The sequence below is a fragment of the Lissotriton vulgaris genome, chromosome 4_1, assembly GCF_964263255.1.
Source record: "Lissotriton vulgaris chromosome 4_1, aLisVul1.2, whole genome shotgun sequence".
NCBI classification, from domain to species: domain Eukaryota; kingdom Metazoa; phylum Chordata; class Amphibia; order Caudata; family Salamandridae; genus Lissotriton; species Lissotriton vulgaris.
In genome coordinates, this window is record NC_141691.1 from 135,580,355 (window position 1) to 135,606,411 (window position 26,057).

Here is a 26,057-nt window from a genome sequence, read left to right on the forward strand (position 1 = left end):
GGGGCACCCATCCCCTTAAAGTGTGCTGCACTCCCTACCTAAAGGCTTCTATCCCCTTAAAGTGTGCTGCACTCCCTACCTGAGGGCATCTATCCCCTTAAAGTGTGCTGCACTCCCTACCTGAGGGCATCTATCCCCTTAAAGTGTGCTGCACTCCCTACCTGAGGCCATCTATCCCCTTACAATGTGCTGCACTCCCTACCTGAAGGCATCTATCCCCTTAAAGTGTGCTGCACTCCCTACCTGAGGGCATCTATCCCCTTAAAGTGTGCTGCACTCCCTACCTGAGGGCATCTATTCCCTTAAAGTGTGCTGCACTGCAAGCCTGGGGGCACCCATCCCCTTAAAGTGTGCTGCACTCCCTACCTAAAGGCTTCTATCCCCTTAAAGTGTGCTGCACTCCCTACCTGAGGGCATCTATCCCCTTAAAGTGTGCTGCACTCCCTACCTGAGGGCATCTATCCCCTTAAAGTGTGCTGCACTCCCTACCTGAGGGCATCTATTCCCTTAAGGTGTGCTGCACTGCAAGCCTGAGGGCATCTATCCCCTTAAAGTGTGCTGCACTCCCTACCTGAAGGCATCCATCCCCTTAAAGTGTGCTGCACTACATGCCTGGGGGCACCCATCCCCTTACATTCGCTGCACTCCCTGCCTGAGCATCTATCCCCTTACTGTGTGCAGCCCTCCGTGCCTGAGGGTGGCCACCCCCTAATAAAGTGCCGCACAACTTACTGGAAGGCCCATACGTGTGTGTGCTCCCCCCTCCCTGAGGGCGTCTATCCTGTCACAGTGAGCTGCACTCCCTACCCGAGTATCTATTCCCTTACAATGGCTGCACACAACTCATCTGGGAGGGTATTTTGGTGGTATGCCCGACTCAGCATTCCATTCTCCCAAGGTCGGTAAATTGGGTAATGGTAATACTAGCTATTTACAGCACTTAGAAACAGAAGTGTGGTATGAAGTGCTACAGAAAAAAAAATAATTACTGTAGGCTGTCCTCACCCTATAAAATAGTCTGTCTTTATCTGGGGCTTCCAGTGCCCTTTACAGGGCTCTGTGCTCCTTGTTGTAGGTCCACTAGAGGCAGAAATACTCTACACACTACCGCAGGCTCTCCTTACCCCTACAATGGCATTCCCTCCCTCCGTGCTCCATCGGGGGGCGATGACCCTCAGTGGATCATCTCCGGACCATGAGGTAGTGTTCAGTTCCTACTGGAGATATGCTTCCCCATACAGGACTCTGCTCTCCTTTACTAAGTTACCCTCTGATTCCCACATAATACTCTGTAGTCCCTGTTGAGACACAGAGGCCACAGCTCAAGGAGAAGCTATTTATTTATTTATTTATTTAGGATTTATAAATAATGCGCATGGCTGCCCCAGCAACAAGGCATCCCAGCGCAACCAGAAACTCAAGAGAAAAGGCGAGAGAGCCCAGCCTAGAAACTAACATTTGAAAATGGGAATAGCCAGGTTTTTATGGTTTTGCGAAATGCTAAAAGATTGGGCATAGCTCTTATGCGCACTGGGAGCGAGTTCCAGAGCTTTGCTGCTAAATAGCGGAAGGAACGACCCCCTGCCCTCGCTCTCTGGACTCGAGGAGTACGGACAAGTGCAAGGTCGGCAGATCTCAATGCTCGCTCAGGCACATAGGGTGTCAAAAAGCAGGAAAGCCCGCCCGGGGCTTGATGCTTCAGAATCTTATGTGAGATACACAGCACCTTAAACTGTATGCTTTTCTCGATGGGCAGCCAGTGAAGCTTAGGGAGCGCATGCGCTACCGAGCAGGATCTAGGAAGTGCCATCAAACGGCGCACCGCCGCGTTCTGGACCCTCTGCAAGCGTTGGATACTGGCCTTATTAGCGCCCAAATACAGAGAGTTGCCGTAGTCGAGCCTGGAGAGTATGGATGCCTGAACAATGGTTTGACGAACTCTAGGTGGAAAAAAGCCAAGCAGGGGTCTCATCCCTCGCAAGAGCCCGAAACAGACAGCGGCAACAGCTTTTGTCTGTTTCTCAAATGTTAGTCCATTGTCAAACTACATGCCCAGGTTTTTCACAGCCTCCCTAGGTGACGGAGCGGGTTTGAGACGGGCAGGCCACCACTGCTCAGACCAGAGCTCCCGGTCCTTGCCAAATAATAGGATCTCTGATTTACTGGCATTTAGCTGTAAACAGTTTGCCGTCATCCAATCTGAGATAGCTAGTAAATCTTCCTTAAATTTCTCCATCTTAGCACTGCAATTTTTGGAGAAAGCAATTACCAACTGGGTGTCGTCGGCGTACGACACCAAGGACAGTCCCCTGCCTTTAGCCACCTCTGCCAGTGGCCGCATATATAGATTAACAAAAGTGGGCTTAAAATAGAGCCCTGTGGTACCCCATGGTGCAGAGCACATTCCTGGGAGTGAAAAGGTGGTACTGAGACATGGAACGTTCGGTCTTCCAAAAAGGAGCAAATCCAGTCCAAAGCCCCATCCCTAATCCCAACTTCCCAGAGGCGTTCAAGGAGACTGTATCGAAAGCGGCGCTTAGGTCCAGCAGGACCAAGGCAGCTGAATCTCCCACATCCAACCTACTCCAAATGGATTCCGACACTGCCAATAGCGCTGATTCAGTGCTGTGCCAAGGTCGGAACCCATGCTGTGATGAATCAAAAATACTGTGCTGTTCAATACATTGGGATAGCATAGAGTTGACATGCGCTTCTACCAACTTGGCCAAAAAAGGTAGCTGGGATATGGGGTGATTGTTGGCCGGATCTTCCGGATCAAGAGTGGATTTTTTTATTAAAGGAATAACTTTGGCGTGCTTCCATGCCCTAGGAATAGAGGATGATCTCAAGGGAAAGTTCACCACTTCTAGGCACACAGGAGCGATCGATGAGTGGAGATGACGGAAATAAGTTGATGGCAATTGGTCAGCTGATTTTACGGCATAGAGCCTCGAATTCCAGCGGAGTCAGCAAAGGGAATGATGTTAAACAATTACCCTCCACAGTGTCCACCGTTTCATGCGCCACTACTTTCTCAACCGAGTAGGACTCCTGAGGAAAACCACAATAAATCTGCTCCACCTTGTTCAAGAAATGCTGTGCCAGTACCTCACACTGACGATTGGAGGCTATAGAAGAGGCTCTAGGAGCACCTGCACTCTTCATATTATCAAGCAGGGAGAAGATGGTCTTATAGCACCTATAGCTGCTGAGAGACAGTACAGATCAAAGGAGAGGGTATAACTGCAGCTAGACACTACAATGCAAAGGAGAAGCTATAGCTTCTGAGTGCTAGACACTACAACGTAAAGGAGAAGCTGTAGCGCTGAAAGCTAGACACTACAACGCAAAGGAGAAGCTATAGTTTCTGAGAGCTAGACTCTACAACGCAAAGGAGAAGCTACAGCTTCTGAGAGCTAGACACTACAAGGTAAAGGAGAAGCTATAGCTTCTGAGAGCTAGACACTACAACGTAAAGGAGAAGCTATAGCTGCTGAGCGCTAGACACAACAGATCAAAGAGAGGCTCTAGCTGCTGAGAACTAGACACTACAACGTAAAGGAGAAGCTATAGCACTGAGAGTTAGACACTATAGCTCAAAGGAGAAGGTATAGTGCTGAGAGCTAGACACTACAACATAAAGGAGAAGCTATAGCACTGAGAGTTAGACACTACGGTTCAAAGGAAAAGGTGTAGTGCTGAGAGCTAGACACTACAGCTCAGAGTAGAAGCTATACCTGCTGAGAATTAGATACTACAGCTTAAATGAGAAGCTATAGCTTCTGAGTGCTAGACACTACAACGTAAAGGAGAAGCTGTAGCGCTGAAAGCTAGACACTACAACGCAAAGGAGAAGCTATAGTTTCTGAGAGCTAGACTCTACAACGCAAAGGAGAAGCTACAGCTTCTGAGAGCTAGACACTACAAGGTAAAGGAGAAGCTATAGCTTCTGAGAGCTAGACACTACAACGTAAAGGAGAAGCTATAGCTGCTGAGCGCTAGACACAACAGATCAAAGAGAGGCTCTAGCTGCTGAGAGCTAGACACTACAACGTAAAGGAGAAGCTATAGCACTGAGAGTTAGACACTATAGCTCAAAGGAGAAGGTATAGTGCTGACAGCTAGACACTACAACATAAAGGAGAAGCTATAGCACTGAGAGTTAGACACTACGGTTCAAAGGAAAAGGTGTAGTGCTGAGAGCTAGACACTACAACGTAAAGGAGAAGCTATAGCTGCTGAGCGCTAGACACAACAGATCAAAGAGAGGCTCTAGCTGCTGAGAGCTAGACACTACAACGTAAAGGAGAAGCTATAGCACTGAGAGTTAGACACTATAGCTCAAAGGAGAAGGTATAGTGCTGACAGCTAGACACTACAACATAAAGGAGAAACTATAGCACTGAGAGTTAGACACTACGGTTCAAAGGAAAAGGTGTAGTGCTGAGAGCTAGACACTACAGCTCAGAGTAGAAGCTATACCTGCTGAGAATTAGATACTACAGCTTAAATGAGAAGCTATAGCTGCTGAGAGCTAGACACTAAAGCTCAAGGAGAGGCTCTAGCTGCTGAGAGCTAGACACTACAACGCAAAGGAGAAGCTACAGCTTCTGAGAGCTAGACACTACAATGTAAAGGAGAAGCTATAGCTACTGATAATTAGATATTATAGCTCAAAGGATAGGGTATAGCTGCTCAAAGCTAGATGCTACAGCTCAAATTAGAAACTATAACTGCTGAGAATTAGACACTACTGCTCAAAGGAGAAGCTGTGGCTGGTGAGAGCTGCATACTTCAAGGAAAGGCTGTGGCCACTAGGTGCTAGACACTGCAGCTCAAAGGATAGCTATGGCTGCCAAGACTTAGGCAATGCAGCTCAAAGAAGACCCTGTAGCTGCTGAGAGCTAGACACTACAACTCAAAGGATTGGCTGTGCCACAGACAGCTAGACAATAAAGCTCAAACGAGAGGCTTTTGTAGCTGCTGAGTGATAGACTCTACAGCTGAGAGGAGACCACAGCTCAAGGGAGAGCCTATTGAAACTACAGAGAGCTAGACACTACAGCTCTACGAGAAGCTATAGCTGCTGAGAGGTAGACACTACAGCTCAGGGAGAGGCTCTAGCTGCAAGAGCTAGATACTACAATATAAAGTAGAAGCTATAGCGCTGAGAGTTAGAAACTACAGCTCAAGGAGAAGCTGTAGCTTCTGAGAGCTAGACTCTACAACGCAAAGGAGAAGCTACAGCTTCTGAGAGCTAGACACTACAAGGTAAAGGAGAAGCTATAGCTGCTGTGAGCTAGACACTACAGCTCAAGGAGAAGCTGTAGCTTCTGAGAGCTAGACTCTACAACGCAAAGGAGAAGCTACAGCTTCTGAGAGCTAGACACTACAAGGTAAAGGAGAAGCTATAGCTACTGATAATTAGATATTATAGCTCAAAGGATAGGGTATAGCTGCTCAAAGCTAGATGCTACAGCTCAAATTAGAAACTATAACTGCTGAGAATTAGACACTACTGCTCAAAGGAGAAGCTGTGGCTGGCGAGAGCTGCATACTTCAAGGAAAGGCTGTGGCCACTAGGTGCTAGACACTGCAGCTCAAAGGATAGCTATGGCTGCCAAGACTTAGGCAATGCAGCTCAAAGAAGACCCTGTAGCTGCTGAGAGCTAGACACTACAACTCAAAGGATTGGCTGTGCCACAGACAGCTAGACAATAAAGCTCAAACGAGAGGCTTTTGTAGCTGCTGAGTGATAGACGCTACAGCTGAGAGGAGACCACAGCTCAAGGGAGAGCCTATTGAAACTACAGAGAGCTAGACACTACAGCTCTACGAGAAGCTATAGCTGCTGAGAGGTAGACACTACAGCTCAGGGAGAGGCTCTAGCTGCAAGAGCTAGATACTACAATATAAAGTAGAAGCTATAGCGCTGAGAGTTAGAAACTACAGCTCAAGGAGAAGCTGTAGCTTCTGAGAGCTAGACTCTACAACACAAAGGAGAAGCTACAGCTTCTGAGAGCTAGACACTACAAGGTAAAGGAGAAGCTATAGCTGCTGTGAGCTAGACACTACAGCTCAAGGAGAAGCTGTAGCTTCTGAGAGCTAGACTCTACAACGCAAAGGAGAAGCTACAGCTTCTGAGAGCTAGACACTACAAGGTAAAGGAGAAGCTATAGCTACTGATAATTAGATATTATAGCTCAAAGGATAGGGTATAGCTGCTCAAAGCTAGATGCTACAGCTCAAATTAGAAACTATAACTGCTGAGAATTAGACACTACTGCTCAAAGGAGAAGCTGTGGCTGGCGAGAGCTGCATACTTCAAGGAAAGGCTGTGGCCACTAGGTGCTAGACACTGCAGCTCAAAGGATAGCTATGGCTGCCAAGACTTAGGCAATGCAGCTCAAAGAAGACCCTGTAGCTGCTGAGAGCTAGACACTACAACTCAAAGGAATGGCTGTGCCACAGACAGCTAGACAATAAAGCTCAAACGAGAGGCTTTTGTAGCTGCTGAGTGATAGACGCTACAGCTGAGAGGAGACCACAGCTCAAGGGAGAGCCTATTGAAACTACAGAGAGCTAGACACTACAGCTCTACGAGAAGCTATAGCTGCTGAGAGGTAGACACTACAGCTCAGGGAGAGGCTCTAGCTGCAAGAGCTAGATACTACAATATAAAGTAGAAGCTATAGCGCTGAGAGTTAGAAACTACAGCTCAAGGAGAAGCTGTAGCTTCTGAGAGCTAGACTCTACAACGCAAAGGAGAAGCTACAGCTTCTGAGAGCTAGACACTACAAGGTAAAGGAGAAGCTATAGCTGCTGTGAGCTAGACACTACAGCTCAAGGAGAAGCTGTAGCTTCTGAGAGCTAGACTCTACAACGCAAAGGAGAAGCTACAGCTTCTGAGAGCTAGACACTACAAGGTAAAGGAGAAGCTATAGCTGCTGTGAGCTAGACACTACAGCTCAAGGAGAAGCTGTAGCTTCTGAGAGCTAGACTCTACAACGCAAAGGAGAAGCTACAGCTTCTGAGAGCTAGACACTACAAGGTAAAGGAGAAGCTATAGCTACTGATAATTAGATATTATAGCTCAAAGGATAGGGTATAGCTGCTCAAAGCTAGATGCTACAGCTCAAATTAGAAACTATAACTGCTGAGAATTAGACACTACTGCTCAAAGGAGAAGCTGTGGCTGGCGAGAGCTGCATACTTCAAGGAAAGGCTGTGGCCACTAGGTGCTAGACACTGCAGCTCAAAGGATAGCTATGGCTGCCAAGACTTAGGCAATGCAGCTCAAAGAAGACCCTGTAGCTGCTGAGAGCTAGACACTACAACTCAAAGGATTGGCTGTGCCACAGACAGCTAGACAATAAAGCTCAAACGAGAGGCTTTTGTAGCTGCTGAGTGATAGACGCTACAGCTGAGAGGAGACCACAGCTCAAGGGAGAGCCTATTGAAACTACAGAGAGCTAGACACTACAGCTCTACGAGAAGCTATAGCTGCTGAGAGGTAGACACTACAGCTCAGGGAGAGGCTCTAGCTGCAAGAGCTAGATACTACAATATAAAGTAGAAGCTATAGCGCTGAGAGTTAGAAACTACAGCTCAAGGAGAAGCTGTAGCTTCTGAGAGCTAGACTCTACAACGCAAAGGAGAAGCTACAGCTTCTGAGAGCTAGACACTACAAGGTAAAGGAGAAGCTATAGCTGCTGTGAGCTAGACACTACAGCTCAAGGAGAAGCTGTAGCTTCTGAGAGCTAGACTCTACAACGCAAAGGAGAAGCTACAGCTTCTGAGAGCTAGACTCTACAACGCAAAGGAGAAGCTACAGCTTCTGAGAGCTAGACACTACAAGGTAAAGGAGAAGCTATAGCTACTGATAATTAGATATTATAGCTCAAAGGATAGGGTATAGCTGCTCAAAGCTAGATGCTACAGCTCAAATTAGAAACTATAACTGCTGAGAATTAGACACTACTGCTCAAAGGAGAAGCTGTGGCTGGCGAGAGCTGCATACTTCAAGGAAAGGCTGTGGCCACTAGGTGCTAGACACTGCAGCTCAAAGGATAGCTATGGCTGCCAAGACTTAGGCAATGCAGCTCAAAGAAGACCCTGTAGCTGCTGAGAGCTAGACACTACAACTCAAAGGATTGGCTGTGCCACAGACAGCTAGACAATAAAGCTCAAACGAGAGGCTTTTGTAGCTGCTGAGTGATAGACGCTACAGCTGAGAGGAGACCACAGCTCAAGGGAGAGCCTATTGAAACTACAGAGAGCTAGACACTACAGCTCTACGAGAAGCTATAGCTGCTGAGAGGTAGACACTACAGCTCAGGGAGAGGCTCTAGCTGCAAGAGCTAGATACTACAATATAAAGTAGAAGCTACTGAGAGTTAGAAACTACAGCTCAAGGAGAAGCTGTAGCTTCTGAGAGCTAGACTCTACAACGCAAAGGAGAAGCTACAGCTTCTGAGAGCTAGACACTACAAGGTAAAGGAGAAGCTATAGCTGCTGTGAGCTAGACACTACAGCTCAAGGAGAAGCTGTAGCTTCTGAGAGCTAGACTCTACAACGCAAAGGAGAAGCTATAGCTGCTGTGAGCTAGACACTACAGCTCAAGGAGAAGCTGTAGCTTCTGAGAGCTAGACACTACAATGTAAAACAGAAGCTTTATCACTGAGAGTTAGACACTACAGCTCAAAGGAGAAGATATAGATGCTGAGAGTTAGACACTACAACTCAAAGGAGAAGCTATAGCTGCTGGGAGCTAGACAATATAGCTCAAGGAAAGGCTCTAGCTACTGAGAGTTAGACACTACAACTCAAAGGAGAAGCTATAGCTGCTGGGAGCTAGACAATATAGCTCAAGGAAAGGCTCTAGCTACTGAGAGATAGATACTACAACATAAAGGAGAAGCTATAGCACTGAGAGTTAGACACTACAGCTGAAAGGACAGACTGCAGTGATGAACATTAGAGACCACAGCTCAACATAGACGCTGCTGAGTGTTACAAAAACAGAAAGAATCCACAAAGAGAGTGTCTTACTAGAGTAGTCACCACGGTGGTGGAGATCACTCAGTGTTCTTTTAATACTCCTCACACACCAAAAGGACCCTTGGTAAAACACACGCTCTATTATCACTTCAAACCCACCATTCACTTAACTAACATACCCGTCCGCACACCACACATAGTCATCAACCTAAGTGCTCCCACGTATTTCATTGGTTAGCAGCACGCCGCATTCCGTAGAGGGGTGCGAAGACCCCAATGATGAAGCATGACACCAAGGGTCCTTTTGGTGTGTGAGGGGTATTAAAAGAACACTGAGTGCTCCCCACCACTGTGGTGACTACTCTAGTAAAACACTCTCTTTGTGGATTCTTTCTGTTTTTGTAAATTGTATTTGGGGAGACCGAATCCACTCTGTTTCTCTCCTCTCCCTTTTTCTTGTAATTGCTGCTGAGTGACACTACAGCCTATAAGAGAGGCTTCAGTGATGAACATCAGAGAGCACAGCTTGAGGGAGAGTCTGCTGAGTGTTAGACACTACAGCTGATAAGAGAGGCTGCAGTGATGAACATTAGAGACCACAGCTCAAGGGAGAGGCGGCTGAGTGTTAGACACTACAGCACAAAAGAGAGGCTGCAGTGATGGGCATCAGAGACCACAGCTCCAAGGAGAGGCTGCTGAGTGTTAGACACTACTGCTGAGAGAGGAGAGGCCGCAGTGAAGGACATCAGAGACCACAGCTCAAAGGAGAGGCTGCTCAGTGTTAGACACTACTGCTGAGAGACTGCAGTGATGGACAACAGACACCACAGCTGAGAGGAGAGGAGAGGCTACTGAGCTGCTGACTGTTAGACACTACAGTTGAGAGGAGTGATGGATATCAGAGATCACAGCTCAAAGGAGAAGCTGCTGCGTGTTAGACCTACAGCTGAGAAGAGAGGCTGTTGAGTGTTAGACACTACTGCTGAGAGGCTGCAGTGATGGACAACAGAGACCAAAGTTCAAAGGAGAAGCTGCTGAGTGTTAGACACTAAAGCTGAGAGGAGAGGCTGTACTGAGGGATATCAGAGACCACAGTACAAAGGAGAAGCTGCTGAGTGTTAGACACTACAGCTTATAAGAGAAGCTGCTGAGTGTTAGACACTACTGCGGAGAGGCTGCAGTGACGGACAACAGAGACCACAGCTCAAGGGAGAGGCTGCTCAGTGTTAGACACTACTGCTGAGAGACTGCAGTGATGGACAACAGACACCACAGCTGAGAGGAGAGGAGAGGCTACTGAGCTGCTGACTGTTAGACACTACAGTTGAGAGGAGTGATGGATATCAGAGATCACAGCTCAAAGGAGAAGCTGCTGAGTGTTAGACCTACAGCTGAGAAGAGAGGCTGTTGAGTGTTAGACACTACTGCTGAGAGGCTGCAGTGATGGACAACAGAGACCAAAGTTCAAAGGAGAAGCTGCTGAGTGTTAGACACTAAAGCTGAGAGGAGAGGCTGTACTGGGGGATATCAGAGACCACAGTACAAAGGAGAAGCTGCTGAGTGTTAGACACTACAGCTTATAAGAGAAGCTGCTGAGTGTTAGACACTACTGCTGAGAGGCTGCAGTGACGGACAACAGAGACCACAGCTCAAGGGAGAGGCTGCTGAGTGTTAGACACTACTGCTGAGAGGCTGCAGTGATGGGCATCAGGGACCACAACTCAAAGGAGAGGCTACTGAGCTGCTGAGTGTTAGACACAAGTGTACCTTCGGAAGGGGTGCAGAGCTGTGGACAGGGTACAAATATTCCTTAGGGGAGTGCAGAGCTATGTACTGGGCACAAGTGTGCCGTAGAGGGGTCCAGAGCTATGTACAAGGTACAAGTGTGTCTTAGGGGGGTGCAGAGCTATGCACTGGGTGCAAGGTTACCTTGGTGGGTACAAGTGTACCTTAGGAAGGGGTGCAGAGCTGCTTACTGGGTACAAATGTACATTAGGGGAGTGCAGAGTTATGTACTGTGTACAAATGTACTTTAGAGGAGTGTAGAGCTCTGTATGGGGTACAAGTGCACCTTCGGGGGGTACAGAGCTTAGTAGTGGGTCCAAGTGTGCCTTCGTGGGTACAAGTGTACCTTAGGAAGGGGTGCATCGCTATGTGCTGGGTACAAGTGTGACTTTCTTGCTATTTTTAATTATTGTTTTTTTGTGTGTTAAACTTAAATGCAATGTGATTATGTTTTTAATTGTCTATATGTAAAATTGTTACTCATATCATGCTGCTATTTCAAGGTTTTAATAAATATGAATTTTAAGAATAATATGTTTATGCAATAATTTTGTGGACAAACTAGGGTACATGTCATTGAGGTATAGAAGCGTTGGGTGTCAAATCTTGTTAAGTACTACGTACTTCAATTTAGGAACCACAGAAAGGAACAAACCCCTTTTTTGCTGGGTACAAGTGTACCTTAGGGGGGTGGGGGGGGTAGAGAACTATGTACTGAGTACAAATGTATCTTAGGGGAGTGCAGAACTATGTACTGGGTACAAGTGTAACTTAAGCGGTGCAGAGCTATGTACTGGACACAAGTGTTCCTTGGTAGGTACAAGTGTACCTTAGGAAGAGGTGCAGAGTTGCATACTGGGTGGGTACAAATGTACCATAGGGGAGTGCAGAGCTGTGGGCTGACGGCTGCTGAGTATTACAAACTACAGCTGAGAGTAGATGATGTAGTGATGGACATCATAGACCACAGCTCAAGGGAGAGGCTAAAGAAACTACTGACGCAACTCATTTGAGCTGTAGCCCCTGCAGCGAATACCTCTGCTGGTAATGTTACCATCACCCTCTCTGCAGTAACGACGCCTCCATCGCAGCAGCTTCAATAGCTTGATGGTGAAGTTACTGGTAGAGGTTTTAGCTGCAGAGTGGCAGGGGCACCGGCTCAAAGGGCATGCTGTAGAGCTGCTGAGAGGATGTTGGTCTTCCACTACATCATAGCATGTTCTGAAGTCACTAATGTCCTCCTGCTGGCTGCACCCCAAATGATGTTCACTCTATATGACTTCCTGCACCTCACAAAGTGCTTTGTAATTGCTATGGCCCTCTGTTTCCAGTAAAATAATCTTCACACCCAGGACCAATGATAAACCATGCAATAGTTTGCCCTCTCAAAGGCCCTCCCTCCAGTCAATGCTCGGCACTTAAAGCCCTGTGGAACCCAACAACAGATTATTAAATCCCAAATGTCCTCCAACAGCTCATACAATCAATCTCTTCTGGCCCTCTCGGAGGCGGCTCCTCTGTTAAGTCGGAGGAGCGTCAACCCACTAAAAAAGTGCCACCAGAGGTGAAAAAATAAAATGGTAATAAAGTTCTTTTATTATCAGCTTATTTTTCAAAATCCAGTCCCGAGCTGAGCGTCGGGGAGATGGGGTCTGATTTTTGCTGCTGCCAGTCAGACAGCAACAGAAAGCAGTGATGGGTAGGGCACTTTAAGTTTAAAGTGCGCATGTCTTTTGGCCGGCAGTCTTGAGACGGCCAGCCAGACATGCGCATTTTAAACCTCTTTTACCGAGCTGTCTTAGACAGCTGGATTAGAGACAGCCTAGGGCTCCAGTGCCCTCTGGAGGGGCGAGAGAGTCCACTTCCTCCAATCCTGCGGCTGCTTTCATGCTGCATGGGAGCAGCACCAGGATTGGTTACTGCAGTTTCCTGGGTCCCGCGTTTGAGCCTGCCAGCCTGGAGAAGACCATAGCAAGACGTCCCGCCAGGAAGGTAAATTTAATTATCTTTTTTACTTATATTTTTACTTTTTTTTCTTGTCCCTTCCGCCCTTCCACTCTCCTTACATGCCACTGACAGTGGGCCCTCTTGTAACCGAGAAATGTTTCTGCGCCCCTGATGACCTGCCATGATCTGCACCCCCCTAAAGTACTCTTGTACCCAGTATATAGCTCTGTACTGCATAAGGTACACTTGTACCCAGTACGTAGCTCATCACTACATATGGTTCTGCACTCCTTAGGGTAGTCATGGACCTATCAAGATGTACTGCACCCTCCCCCCAAAGTACACTTTTACTTAATACTTAACTTTGCACTCCCCAGGGTAATCATGTTTCTCATGAAGAATGTCTGCCCTCCCAAAAGTACACTTGTAACCAGTGCAAAACTCTGTAGTCCACAAGGTTCTGCACTCCTTATGGTAACCATGTAGCTAGGAGGACACACCGGTACACTTCAACCAAACTACGTAGCTCTGCACTCTAGGAGGTATGCTTGTACCCAGTACATAGCTCTGTACCCCCCACTAACTTACACTTGTACCAAGCACATAGCTCTGCACCCCTCTAAAGTACACTTGTACTCAGTACGTAGCTCTGCACCCCTCTCAGGTACACTTGTATCAAGCACATAGCTCTGTACAACCCTAAGGTACACTTGTTCCAAGGATGTAGCTCTGCACTACATATGGTTCTACATTCCTTAGAGTAGCTGTGTGCCCATCACGATGTTCTGCACCCCCCAAGCCCTGGTACACCTTTACCTAATACTTAATTCTGCACTCCCCAGGGTAATCTTGTTTTTATGAAGAATTTCTGCACTCCCTAAAGTACACTTTTACCCAGTACATTGCTCTGCACCCCCTACCTCCAAGGTACACTTGTACCCAGTGCACAGCTTTGCACTTCTCTTTGGTACACTTGTACCTAGAGCATAGCTCTGCACCCGCTAAGGTACACTTGTACCCAGTACATATCTCTGCACCTGCTAAGGTACACTTGTACCCAGTACAAAACTCATAATCCCCCTAGTGTGCACTTGTACCCGGTACATAGCTCAGCATCCCCCTAAGGTACACTTGTACCCAGTACATAGCTCTGCACTCCTCTAAGGTACATTTGTACCAAGTACATAGCTCTGCTCTCCCCTAAGGTACATTTGTACCCAGTGTGCAGCTTTGCACACTTGTACCCACCAAGGCACCCTTGTACCCAGAATGTAGCTCTGCACCCCCTACAGCACACTTGTACCCAGTACATACCTCTGCACCCCACTAAGGTACACTTGTACCCAGTACAAACTCTGCACTTCCTAAGGTACACTTGTGCCCAGTACATAGCTCTGCAACCCCTAAGTTACACCTGTACCCAGTACATATTTCTGAACTCCATAAGATACATTTGTACCCAGTACACATCTCAGCATCCCACCCAGGTACACTTGTACGTAGTGCACAGCTTCATACTCCATAAGGTGCACTTGTACCCAGTACATATCTCTGCACCCCTCTCAGGTATACTTGTACCCAGCAAATAGCTCTGCACCACTGTAAGGCACACTTGTACCCAGTACATAGCTCTGCATGGTATTCATTCAAAATATCTAGTTGGAAATGTTGACTTAGACTAATATCTAGTTTCAAATATCGTGACACAGAAATATCGACAGCAAGAATATCATGGTGAAGAATATCTACTTTAAGGTAAGAAATATCTAATTAGTGTTATGTATTTTAGTATTCATTTTAAATGAATGTGTTGTATTTTTTTGTATAAGTATTGTTTATGTTTTTTAATATATGTGCTAAAGTTTTAGTTGTTATTTATTTTATTTTAATTAAATATTGCATTGTTTTAGTTCCGAAGCAGGTAGTGTGTTTATAGGGGAATAGGGTGTGAAGTAATGTATTTATAATACGTAGATTAATATTTGTTATTTATTCATATTTATTTAATTGAGATTTTATCATGTAAATTGCATATTTTATTGTTAAGGGTACATTTTCGGTGCGGGTTGTGGGGTTTATTGGGTAAGGGTAGGAAGTAAATTATTTTTAATAAATGATATTTTTTTGTGTAAATTTTTGTGAGTTTTTTTATATAGCGCGAACTGGACCCGAGACATTGGGTATCAGAGCGCTTTACATGAGCACCAGTTTCATTACAGAAGGACACTTTTTTTTTTGTTAGGCACAGGGAGATTACGTTATTTGCCCAGAATCTCAGGATGTTGAGCATCATTGCCAATTAATTAATATTAATTAATTAATTGACAATTAATTATGGTAATTGTGCAATTAATTTTAGGTGCAGGTGTGGAGTTCATAGGGGTAAAGGGTTTGAAGTAATTTATTGTTAATTAATTATTTGATAATTTGCTGAGAATTAATATTAATTCATTGATTACTTAGTGTATTTGTTTTTATTATTTTTGTGTGTGTGGGTTTTGGATTTAAAGGGGTGAAGGGTGGGGAGTACATTGGTTTTACCTACTTTTTAATTAGTTGTTAAATGCTTTTAGTTATTTAAATATTTCATTTTAAATTGTGTAATTCATTATTTTACAGTTTAATTTTAGGTGTGGTTTGTTGGGGTTATAGGTGTAAACGCTGGGAAGTTAATGAAATGTTATTTGTTTTTTAATTAATGATATTTGTTTTAATTGTTTAATTGAAAATTAATTATGCAAAAAAAAAAATTTTTTCGTTGTGGTTGTGAGTTGTGTGGTGTTACAGGGTAGGAAGTAAATAGACTAAGGGGCCGATTCCGATTCGGTAAAATCCCTTACAAATAGCCGTAAGGAGCATATTTCGGACACTTAAACATCCCCGTACGTACAATGAAGTACGATTCGGACCAAAAGCAGATCTCCGTACGAATCGTACGAAAGACCATACGACTTAAAAATCCATACGAATCACATTCGGAACACGCAGTACGCGACGTCCGTACGGATCGAAGCAGCATTTTCCGACCCAGCAAGTAAGATTCGTCTCGTCAACACTCCGTACGACTCTTTTTCTACGGGAGCTCAAAACGTCCGGAAAAGCAGATTTCAACTCGACCAGCGAACGAAACGGACCCCCCGGGTACGGTGCGTACACCCCATGATTGCAGGGATACGGTGTTTAGGAGTACGCTGCGTAGGGGTACGGTGCGTACACCCCGTGATTGCAGGGGTACGGTGAGTACACCCCATGATTGCAGGGGTACGGTGCGTATACCCCATGATTGCAGGGGTACGTGCGCATGTGATTGTGTGGTCCATACGAATCGCATTGGGAGCACGCAGTACGCGACGTCCGTACGGATCGAAGCAGCATTTTCCGACCCAGCAAGTAAGATTCGTCTCGTCAACACTCCGTACGACTCTTTTTCTACGGGAGCTCAAAACGTCCGGAAAAGCAGATTTCGACTCGACCAGCGTACGAAACAGACACCCCATGATTGTTGGGGTACGGTGCGTAGGGGTACGGTGCGTACCCCCGTGAATGCAGGGATACGGTGCGTAGGGGTACGGTGCGTAGGAGTACGGTGCGTACACCCCATGATTGCAGGGGTACGGTGCGTACACCCCATGATTGCAGGGGTACGGTGCGTACACCCCATCATTGCAGGGGTATGGTGCGTAGGGGTACGGTGCGTACACCCCATGATTGCAGGGGTGCGGTGCGTATGTGATTGTGTGGCTCTCCGTACGAATCGCTCGTACGCGACGTTTTCCATACGAATCGCGTTCTCATTCCCCGGTCCGGATCGTACTTGTCGAGTCGTACCGCATGTTTACGATTCGTACTGTTCACTGTGAGGGTCCTTGTCGTACGGATTTCCCCTTGCTTTTCATACGGTTCGCAACGATTCAGTTGTATATTTTTCAAACGAATTGTACTAAGCGATTCGGACGGAATTGTATGAGTCGTACGGAAAGGGCTACGGATTCGATTCGGTCGTACGATTGGTTTACCGAATCGGATCGGCCCCTAAATGTATGTAATTGTTAATGTTTTTCTTAATACATAATTTCTAAAAAAAAATATGTATTTCATCAAAAATTATTTTTTATTGTATTTAATATAATATTTGGCATTCAAAGGTCTCTTGTTCGGAAGCGCACACAACAGCAGAATTTAAAAGCACTCCAGCTTGCCGTTTTGAATATTTTCTTTTTGCCTTACGCGTTTCAGTGCATTCGCACCTTGGTCACAGGCAGTCAAGTCTCGGTGCAGAAATAATGAAATCACTGTGTTAATCAGCATGCTTCTTTATAGTACTTCCCTCTAGTGGGCATCAACATTAGGACATTTTTGTGTTCCATGCTGGACTTAGTAGTGTCTATTCATATTCTTATTGCCTTGGTAGGCTCCGCACTTCTGTAGGCATTTGTAATATTGTGATATTGTGATATGCATTTAATATTATTTTTTTTTCCAAATATTAAATATACTTTTAGTTTTAACATATTTATATTTTTTGTATTTACTTAAAAAAAATATTTTGATAATTATATTTTATTTGTTTTTAATTTTGAAAAGACTTGAGTGAGAATTGTGCATTTTACCCCACCACAACACAACACTTTCCCTACTTTGCACTCACTGGAGTGGGAATAGTAAATGTTATCCCTCCGCTATCCAACACTTTCCCTACTGTTGCACTCACTGGAGTGGGAATAGTAAATTTTACTCCTCCACTATCCAACACTTTCCCTATTGTTGCACTCATTGTAGTGGGAATAGTTATGTTACCCCTACGCTATCCAACACTTTCCCTACTGTTGCACTGACTGGAGTGGGAATAGTAATTTTCACCCCTCCGCTATCCAACACTTTCCCTACTGTTGCACACACTGGAGTTGGAATAGTAATTTTTACCCCTGTGTTGTCCAATACTTTCCCTACTGTTGCACTCATTGGAGTGGGAACAGTCATTTCTACCGCTCTACTTTCTGACACTTTCCCTACTGTTGTACTTACTGGAGTGGGAATTGCTTTTCTTTGTTAATTATCAATGTTATTGTTGTGTTAAGTGTAATGTGAATAGTAAGTTGTAGTATTTTATAATGTTATATTTTATGTAGTTTTATATTTATTGTAGTTAGAATAGTATATTCTATTTGTGTGTGTTGTAATATATTTTGTTACTGTTGTGTTGTTTTAGGTGGAAGTAATTATTTTTATATTTATTTAGCAGAAAAATGTTTTCTTTTTAATTTGGTGGGAAATATATATGTATATATTTTGATTTGTAATAATGTATTTTTGTTTTATTTTTGTTGTAATGTATATAATTATGTGTTTGATTCATTATAATAACAATATAATTTGCAATACATTTTGTTTGTAACTTTTTTTAATTAAACTGTAAATTGTAAAATATATGTGTTGCTTGATTGTTATTTTAAATTACATTGATTCCCTTTTTTAATATTTATTTATTTATTTTTTTAAATCTGTTTTTTTTTTGTATATTTATATATGTTTACATATATTTTTGATACTATTATGTTATTTAAGATTTTTTAAATTGTAATTTTAATTGTAATATTAGTTTATATATATATAATGTTATATATGTGTATGTGTTTACATTTTTAAAAATAAGCTTCTTTGCTGTATTTGTTAGAATATACATTTCCTTATATTTTTTTATATAAATTAAAGGTAATATGTATTTTTTATTTCTTTTAATATTTTAAAATATATATATTTCAAAATCAATATTTAATACAACTATATTATTGTAAACAATCTTTTTTTATTTCAATATTTTTGTACTTACCTGTTTAAGTGTAGGGAGTGGATATTTTTGCATTCTGTATTTTTACCTCAATATTTGTTTCATCTATATTTTTGTGGTCGACATTCTGTCAGTAAACCGCTCTTCACCATTCTAAGGCACACTTGTGCCCAGCACATAGCTCTGCGCTCAATAAGGTACACTTGTACTCAGTACATAGCTCTGCCCTCCATAAGGTATACTTGTACCCAGTACATAGCTCTGCACCCCTTCCTAAGGTGCATTTGTACCCAGTGCACAGCTCTGCACTCCATAAGATAAACTTGTACCCAGTGCATAGCTCGGCACTCTCTAAGGTACACTTGTACCCAGTACATAGCTCTTCGCCCCTCTAAGGTACACTTGCACCCAGTACATAGACCCGTGCTCCATAAGATACACTTGTACCCAGTACATAGCTCTGCACTCAATAAGGTACACTTGTACCCAGTACATAGCTCTGCACCCCTTCCTAAGGTGCATTTGTACCCAGTGCACAGCTCTGCACTCCATAAGGTAAACTTGTACCAAGTACTTAACTCTGCCCTCCCTAAGGTAAACTTGTACCCACTGCATAGCTCTGACCCCCCTATGGTACACTTGTACCCAGTACATAGCTCTTCACCCCTTCAAGGAACACTTGTACCCAGTACATAGCTCTTCGCCCCTTCAAGGTACACTTGTGCCCAGTACATGGCTCTGCACTCCATAAGGTACACTTGCACCCAGTACATGGCTCTACACTCCATAAGCTACACTTGTACCCGACACACAGCTCTGCACCCGCCGTTAGGTTCACCTAGGTGTGCCTATGAGGATTCCACGCACTCCCTAGTTATCACAAGTACCAAAGGGCGTCCCACCCTGCATGACCCGCCTTCTATCCATTACTCCAAGCTCGCGGCCCCGGGTCCAGGCCGGTGCTATGCAACGCTCTGCACAGACTCTCTGCACCTCGGGCCGTGCCTCGCATTCCGAACGATGAGCCCACCTCCCACCATGCAGTGCGCCCACCGGGCTCGGCCACCCCCGTGCTTGCTCTGAGCTCTCTGCTGCCGCCGCCCCCGTCGTGTACCCGAGGGCCTCCCACGCTCCGTGCACAGCTCTGCACGAGGAAACCTCTCCCCCCGACTGGAGCGCCCCCCACTCTCCATGAAGTGTCTCTCCACGTCAGGCAGCGCAACCCATTCACCCCGGAGCCCCCTCACACCTTACGTTAGGCTCTTTACGCCACATGCAGCGCCCCTCGCGTACACCCGGGGTACCCTCATACCCCACGCAGGCTCTCCACCACATGCACTGATCCCCACTCATGCCCGGGCCCCCCTCACATAGTCTCTTCCCGCTTCGGGGGGCAAGGGGGGGGGGGGGCTCCTGGCGTACACCCGCAGCCCCCTCACTGCCTATACATCTCCCTTGGAAACCCACCCCCGCGCAGCCATCTCCTAGACTCGATCCCGTGAGCTCCTCTCACCCAGGTTCGTGCACTGCCCTGCACTTCGGATCCCCCGCTCACGCACCACCACGTGCGGTGCTCCGCACCCGCACGCACAACACCCGCACCTCTCGCCACATGTTCTCCATCCTGCCATGCCGCGCTGGAGCCTCTCACGCGCACCCTGCCTGAAGAAGACCCCTCAAACGGTGATGCAGCGCCCTGCACTCTTGCACATACACTGCCCCGGACCCCGTGCCACCCCCGCACTCCCACTCCTCCTTGCCTAAAGCTTTCGTTCATAATCAATACAGCGCGCTGCACTCGGGTTCCTCTCGCAACGCGCGTACTGCCGTGCACCCTGAGGGGTGTATGTACTCGCCTGCACACGACATGCGCTCTCCTGCAGGCTAGAACCCCCTCCCCCTGCCCCACTTCATGCAGTGCGCTGCATTCTACCACCTGGGTCTGCCCCCACTTCATTCAGTGGCCCGCGCTCTCCAGCCATGGTTCTCCCGCACCACAGCGCAGCGCTCATCACTTCCCCTGGCCGGGGTCCCTTCCTACACCACACGCAGCGCGCTGCAGGCTCCAGCAGTGATAGTTCCACTCCACATGACATGCGGAGCCCCGCACTCCCTAGCCCTGGTCCTCCCGCACCAGATACAGTGCTCTGCACTTTTTTGCGGGGTCCTACCGCACCACCTGCACACTCCAGCGGGGGTGCTCCGCGCCACACGCAGTGTCATGCACACCTGGAGGGTGCCCTCCCCGCCACATAGTGTAGGCTGTACGCTCCAGCAGCGCGCGGGGGGCGTCCTCTCACACCTCATGCGTCCGCACCAGCACGCTGCACTCTCCATGTGGAATCCTCTCTCGCCAAATGCAGTGGCAGGCATGGCCCTACCCTGGCACGTCCTGGGGAATGAAGTGTCCGGCCGGGGCGGCGGGGCCCCCTCCCGCGTCCTTGCCGCCCACCGGCCTGAGCTCGGTCCAGTGGCTCTGTCCAGACCGTCCCTGGTTAATGGTCCCTCTGGCGCTCCGTACACGCCCCCTCCCGCCACACTCTGCGCTCCCTACCTGATGCTGTTCAGCATGGCTGGGCTGGTGTGGTACCCTCTACAGGCTGGCATCCTGGGGGGCGCCAGTCCTCCCGGCCCCCATGTTGCTGTTGAGGGATGGCGGGGGAGTTTGGGGGGGGCTCTGAGGATGAGGAGCCACGGGGAGGTGCGGAGAAGCTTGCGGTGGGAGTGGGTCTGAGGTGGCGGCGCGAGCACAGGGGAGAGCGTGGAGTGCGAAGGATGATGGGGTGAAGCTTGGAGGGGGACCAGGGATGCGAGGCGAGGGGGGGGGTGGGGCTATGAAACGGGGTCGGGCGACGACTGACGGGCGGCAGGGAGAGCAGGGCGGCCGACGGTGCTGCCTCTCCTCGGCTGTCGCTCGGTCTCTCGCCGGAGGATTTCCTAAGCTGGCTTTCTGCAGTGATGCCAGAGCGCATGCGGGCCGGGCCCGAGGGGGAGACTGTCTGCACACATGGGCTGCTAGCGCTGCTGAGAGGCAGAGGCCACAGCTCAGAGGAGAGGAGTTGTTGCTGCTGACAGGTCACACAGCAGAGAAGTTATATGGATGCTGAGAGGCAGATGTTGCAGACATGAGTCCAAGGCGTACAGCTGCTGAGAGGCAGAAGCCACAGCTCAGAGGAGAGGAGATGTATCTGTAGACAGACCACACACCAGAGAAGCAGAGGCTGAAGCAAGAGGCGAGGGCGTATAAAACTGATGAAAGGCAGAGGCCAGAACTCGGAGGAGGTGAGATATATAACAGCAGACAGAGGCCTCACATCAAAGAAGGTATATAGCTGCTGAGAGGCAGATGCTGCAGACACGAGGCCAGGGTGTACAGATGCTGAGAGGCAGAGGCCACAACTCGGAGCAAATGCAATGTAACTGATGAGAGGCAAAGGCTACCACTCCGAGGACACGCGAGTAGCTGCTATGAGGTAGAAGGCACAGCCCAGTGGAGCTGCCATACAGCTGCTGTGGGACACAGGGCACAACTCTGAGGAGAGACTGTATGGCTTCTGAGAGGCAGCTCTTGTTGCTGCTGAGGGCATTTGCAACAGATCTGAGCAGAAGTTCATCTGCTTAGAGGCCCTTGGACATAGCTAAAACAACAGGTTACAGCTGCTGAGCGATAGAGGCCACTCCTCAAAAGAGAAGCAGGGTCTGCTGCTGTTACTTAGAAACAGGGAGAGGGGCCCAAAGGAGAAGACAGCTGCTGAGAGGAAGTCATTATTACTACTGAGAGGCTGCTGGTATAGTTCCTAGACGTGGAGGTGATGCTTAACTGCTGAGAGGCACAGGGAATAGCTTAGAGGCGAGTCTGAGCTGCTGAAAGGACTGATCTGTTGCTGCTGAGAAGCTTTGGGTATAGCTTCTAGGATAAGTTTATCAGGCTAGAGGTGGCGACTACAGCTAAAGAGACAGGCTGCACAGCTTCTGAGAGACAGAATTCACTGTCTCAACATAATACCCTCTGAGCACGACACCCAACCCCACCACCGCCAGGACCCCCTTCCACGGATGAATGACAAGCACCGCCGAATGGATGAAGAACAACTGCCTGGAGCTGAATGTAGGCAAGATGGAAGTCCTGATCTCTGGCAACAACACATGGAATGATGCCTGGTGGCCATCTTACCTAGGACCCACACCCACCGACCACTCCAGACCCCTCCGAATCATCCTTGAAAACAAGCTCACCATGAATTCACAGATAAACACAGTCACCTCCCACTACTTCCTCACCCTGCACATGCTACCTAAGACCTTCAGGTGGCTATCTCTTCACACAAGATGCACAGTGACAGAGGCAGGCATGTAAGGGGTGGGTGCTGGCAGACATTACAGCCGGCGGAAATCCCTGCTTATCGTGCCGGCAACTACACGTGCTAGCCTATGGAGCAACCAACAATCTTAGACTAGGTTGCTACAGGAGCTATTGCCACCTTGTGGTTGCATATGAAGTTGGATCACTCCCACTCATTAGGGTTCTAGACCCACCAGCTTTCACTATCGTTTTATTCACGTTATTGGTCCTGAAGAAGCGCCTGGGATAGTTTTGACCACCAATATAGCACAAAACATGTTGACCTATAGTTACTAAGGCACATTACGCCCTATCAGTAAATCACGTCCTACGGGTTTATTAACCTGGCAAGGGAACCTATACATTAAACTCTACTCACTCTGGTATCCCTTATCCAGTTTTATCATTCACTCACCCACTCACTATTCTCTTAGAACCCTCTATCTCACACCCTCCCTCTCTGCAAAAGCGGCTCTTTGGGGACCCATAGGGCATTGCAGTGCTGGCCCAACAAGGAGAAATGCCCGATGATGAAGCATAACATCCTTCGGGGTGTATTAGGGCATCAAGAGACAAGACTTGCGCTTGCCTCTAGCATGTGAGATTTAGACCTAGGCTCATGCCCTCTACCTCTTCTCCCCTCTTTCTCTTCTCTGTGGGTGACTTTATGCACCCATACCTGGAACAGTTACCCCTTGTTTGATTTGAGATAGTCCCTAATCACCAGTTGACTGGACTATGGCAATGCTCAGTATGTAGGAATCACTGCACACCTCTTACAAAGACTTCATATAAAATGCCACAGCCAGACTCATCCTTGGCCTCCCCGATGAAGTCACATCACACCCCACCTCTGGCAACTTCACTGGCTCTCAGCACAGAAGGCATGCCAATTCAAGCTGATGACTCACACGCACAACAGAGACCCACCTACATCAACCACCACCTGAACCTCCACCATCTATCTAGAAGACTATGCTCCACCACCCTATCACTTGCCCACACTCCTTACATCGTTCGAAGCAGAAGTGTTGTATAGCATTTTAGGACCCTAGTGTAATTTTCACGATTCATGCCCTTATAAAGGTATAAATCACCTCGTCCTTATATATGCATAGAAATCATAACCATATTTAGACATAGCCCATGCAGTCCAAATACAGGCATGGATACTTCCACTAGTTCCGAAAAGCCACAACGATTTCTGGGAAAACTCGGCTTCAGCAGTCAGGGACTTCCCCTTGCTTGAATATTGATTTGTCCGAGAACTCATGGAGTTTTCAAGGAACTGCGATTCTTTGATGACGTTAATATGTCCAACCTTACGTCAAACTCGGCACCTTCAAGGTATAAATATGCCCACACCTGCCCTAGCAAACACACAGTGGTTTGGAGTAGTTCGACTATCTACTTGCCCGACGCAACTCGCTACAGCAAGTGTCGAAGGAAGCCGACCCTCCAGCTGATGCACTGAGAGAGACGCTGGGTTTTCTCTTGCCGAGAAATCCAGCTCCGATGTTTCCAAGCTCCCCTTGCGGGTGTTGGGAAATCGAGCCCGAGAGAGAGATACCAGACCTCCTTCATTCTAAACCAAGGTACGGAGCTGATTAGACCCTAAGAGAAATCTTGGATAGATGCTTGGCAAAGAATACTAAACCTATGCTGCACCATACTTACTTCTTCCCTTGTACTAGACTTAGGTTAGGTACATCGGGGTAGGCATATTTTAGAAGCACCAGTTGTGTACTTTTAGTCTTTGTTATTTATGTATGTATTTTATGGCTTAGAAACCATACCATGCTTTTACAGTATTATTTTATAATACTCTTCTTGCTGTACGCATTATACTTTGCAGCCAGTATTATGATTGTAGTAATTCAATTCTTTTGCATGAGAAAGAAGACTGTTTAATAAATACTTTTATTGAAAACGCCCGTCTCTCTATTTCTCTGCACCTCTGATGAAACAAAGCATGCACGATTGACTGAGTAAAATATCTATCTATTGTTTCCGCGACTCTGAAGATACATTTTAACTTAGGGAAACAAAGTTGTCATGTTTATGCAGTTGTCAGAAACGAATCCCTTCTTGTTTATTCGAGAACGTTTCTAGTGACCTCTGAGCTAGCTGGCACTCACAATTAATTTTAATATATTCGATAGAGTCCTAGTCGACCTAAGTCCTACGTCAATTCTATAGTGTATATTATTCCAATGTGCAGAGCCTATTGGGAATATAGGAACTACACTACAGAAGTGGGAGACGCTCCTTCTCATACATTGCAGCAAAGACCTGGAACCGCCTCTCCACACAGCTCCTTACTTCTGGCATTCCAAAGGGCCCACAAAACCTGACCGATTGAGCCTTGCGAGACCTGCAAACACCTGGATACTCTATTGGGTGATTAGCAACACTATACAAAGCCTGATCGATTGATTGAGAGGTTACATCTCAAAAGAAAAGCAGGGCCGGCTGTTAATTAGACGAAACAGAGACTTGAACCCAAATGAGAAACTATAGAGCTCCTGAGAGAAATGATTTGTTGATACTGAGAGGCTGCTAGTACAATTCCTTACAGAGGTTTTAGCTGCTGAAAGACAGAGGCTGTAAAGCTGCTGAGAGGCAGGGGTGATAGCTCCAGTGAGATAGTATATAGCTTCTGATAGGCAGAGGCAGGTTCTCAGGGGAAGGCAGCTGCTGAGGCATTAGGTGAACAAAGAGACTATAGCTGCTAGGGGCTAGACACCACAGCTCAAAGGAAAGTTACATATCTGCTGTGAGGGAGGGAATATTGCTACTAAGAGGCTGATGGTACATTTCCAAGCTGGCACTTTCCAAGCTGGCACTTTCAGCTGGTTAGAGGTAGGCTACAATTAATAAGAGGCTTTAGCTGCTGAGAGGAAAAGTCTATAGCCACAGTTCAAAGAGAGTGAAACAACTGCTGAGAGCAGAGGCTAGATCTCATTTCAGAGACCAGAGCTCTGACATGAATAGAAGGCACAGCTTACAGCAGAGGCATTAGCTGCTAAGAGGCAGGGGTGACAGGTGAAAGAAGTGACTACAGCTTAGGAGAGGCATGGGCTGCAGCTCATAACAAAGGCTATATGCTGCTTATAAGCAATTTCAGCAGTTCAAAGAAGAGGTCATAGGTGCTAAAAGGGAGAGGCTACTGTTCGTAGCAGAGGCTTAAACTGC

General features: G+C 46.8%; 1 protein-coding gene across 2 annotated transcripts in view; it reads right to left on the bottom strand.

Annotated features, from left to right (window-relative positions):
• The window catches only part of LOC147718475 (actin-binding protein WASF3-like), a 534,745-nt gene extending 513,303 nt beyond the window's left edge, over positions 1–21,442 (bottom strand). For both annotated transcript variants that reach the window (XM_086918398.1, XM_086918396.1), the window contains exon 1: positions 21,075–21,442. The gene's annotated coding sequence lies outside the window, so the exon portion shown is untranslated. The remainder of the gene's footprint in view (positions 1–21,074) is intronic.
• Between the last annotated feature and the right edge of the window lie 4,615 nt (positions 21,443–26,057).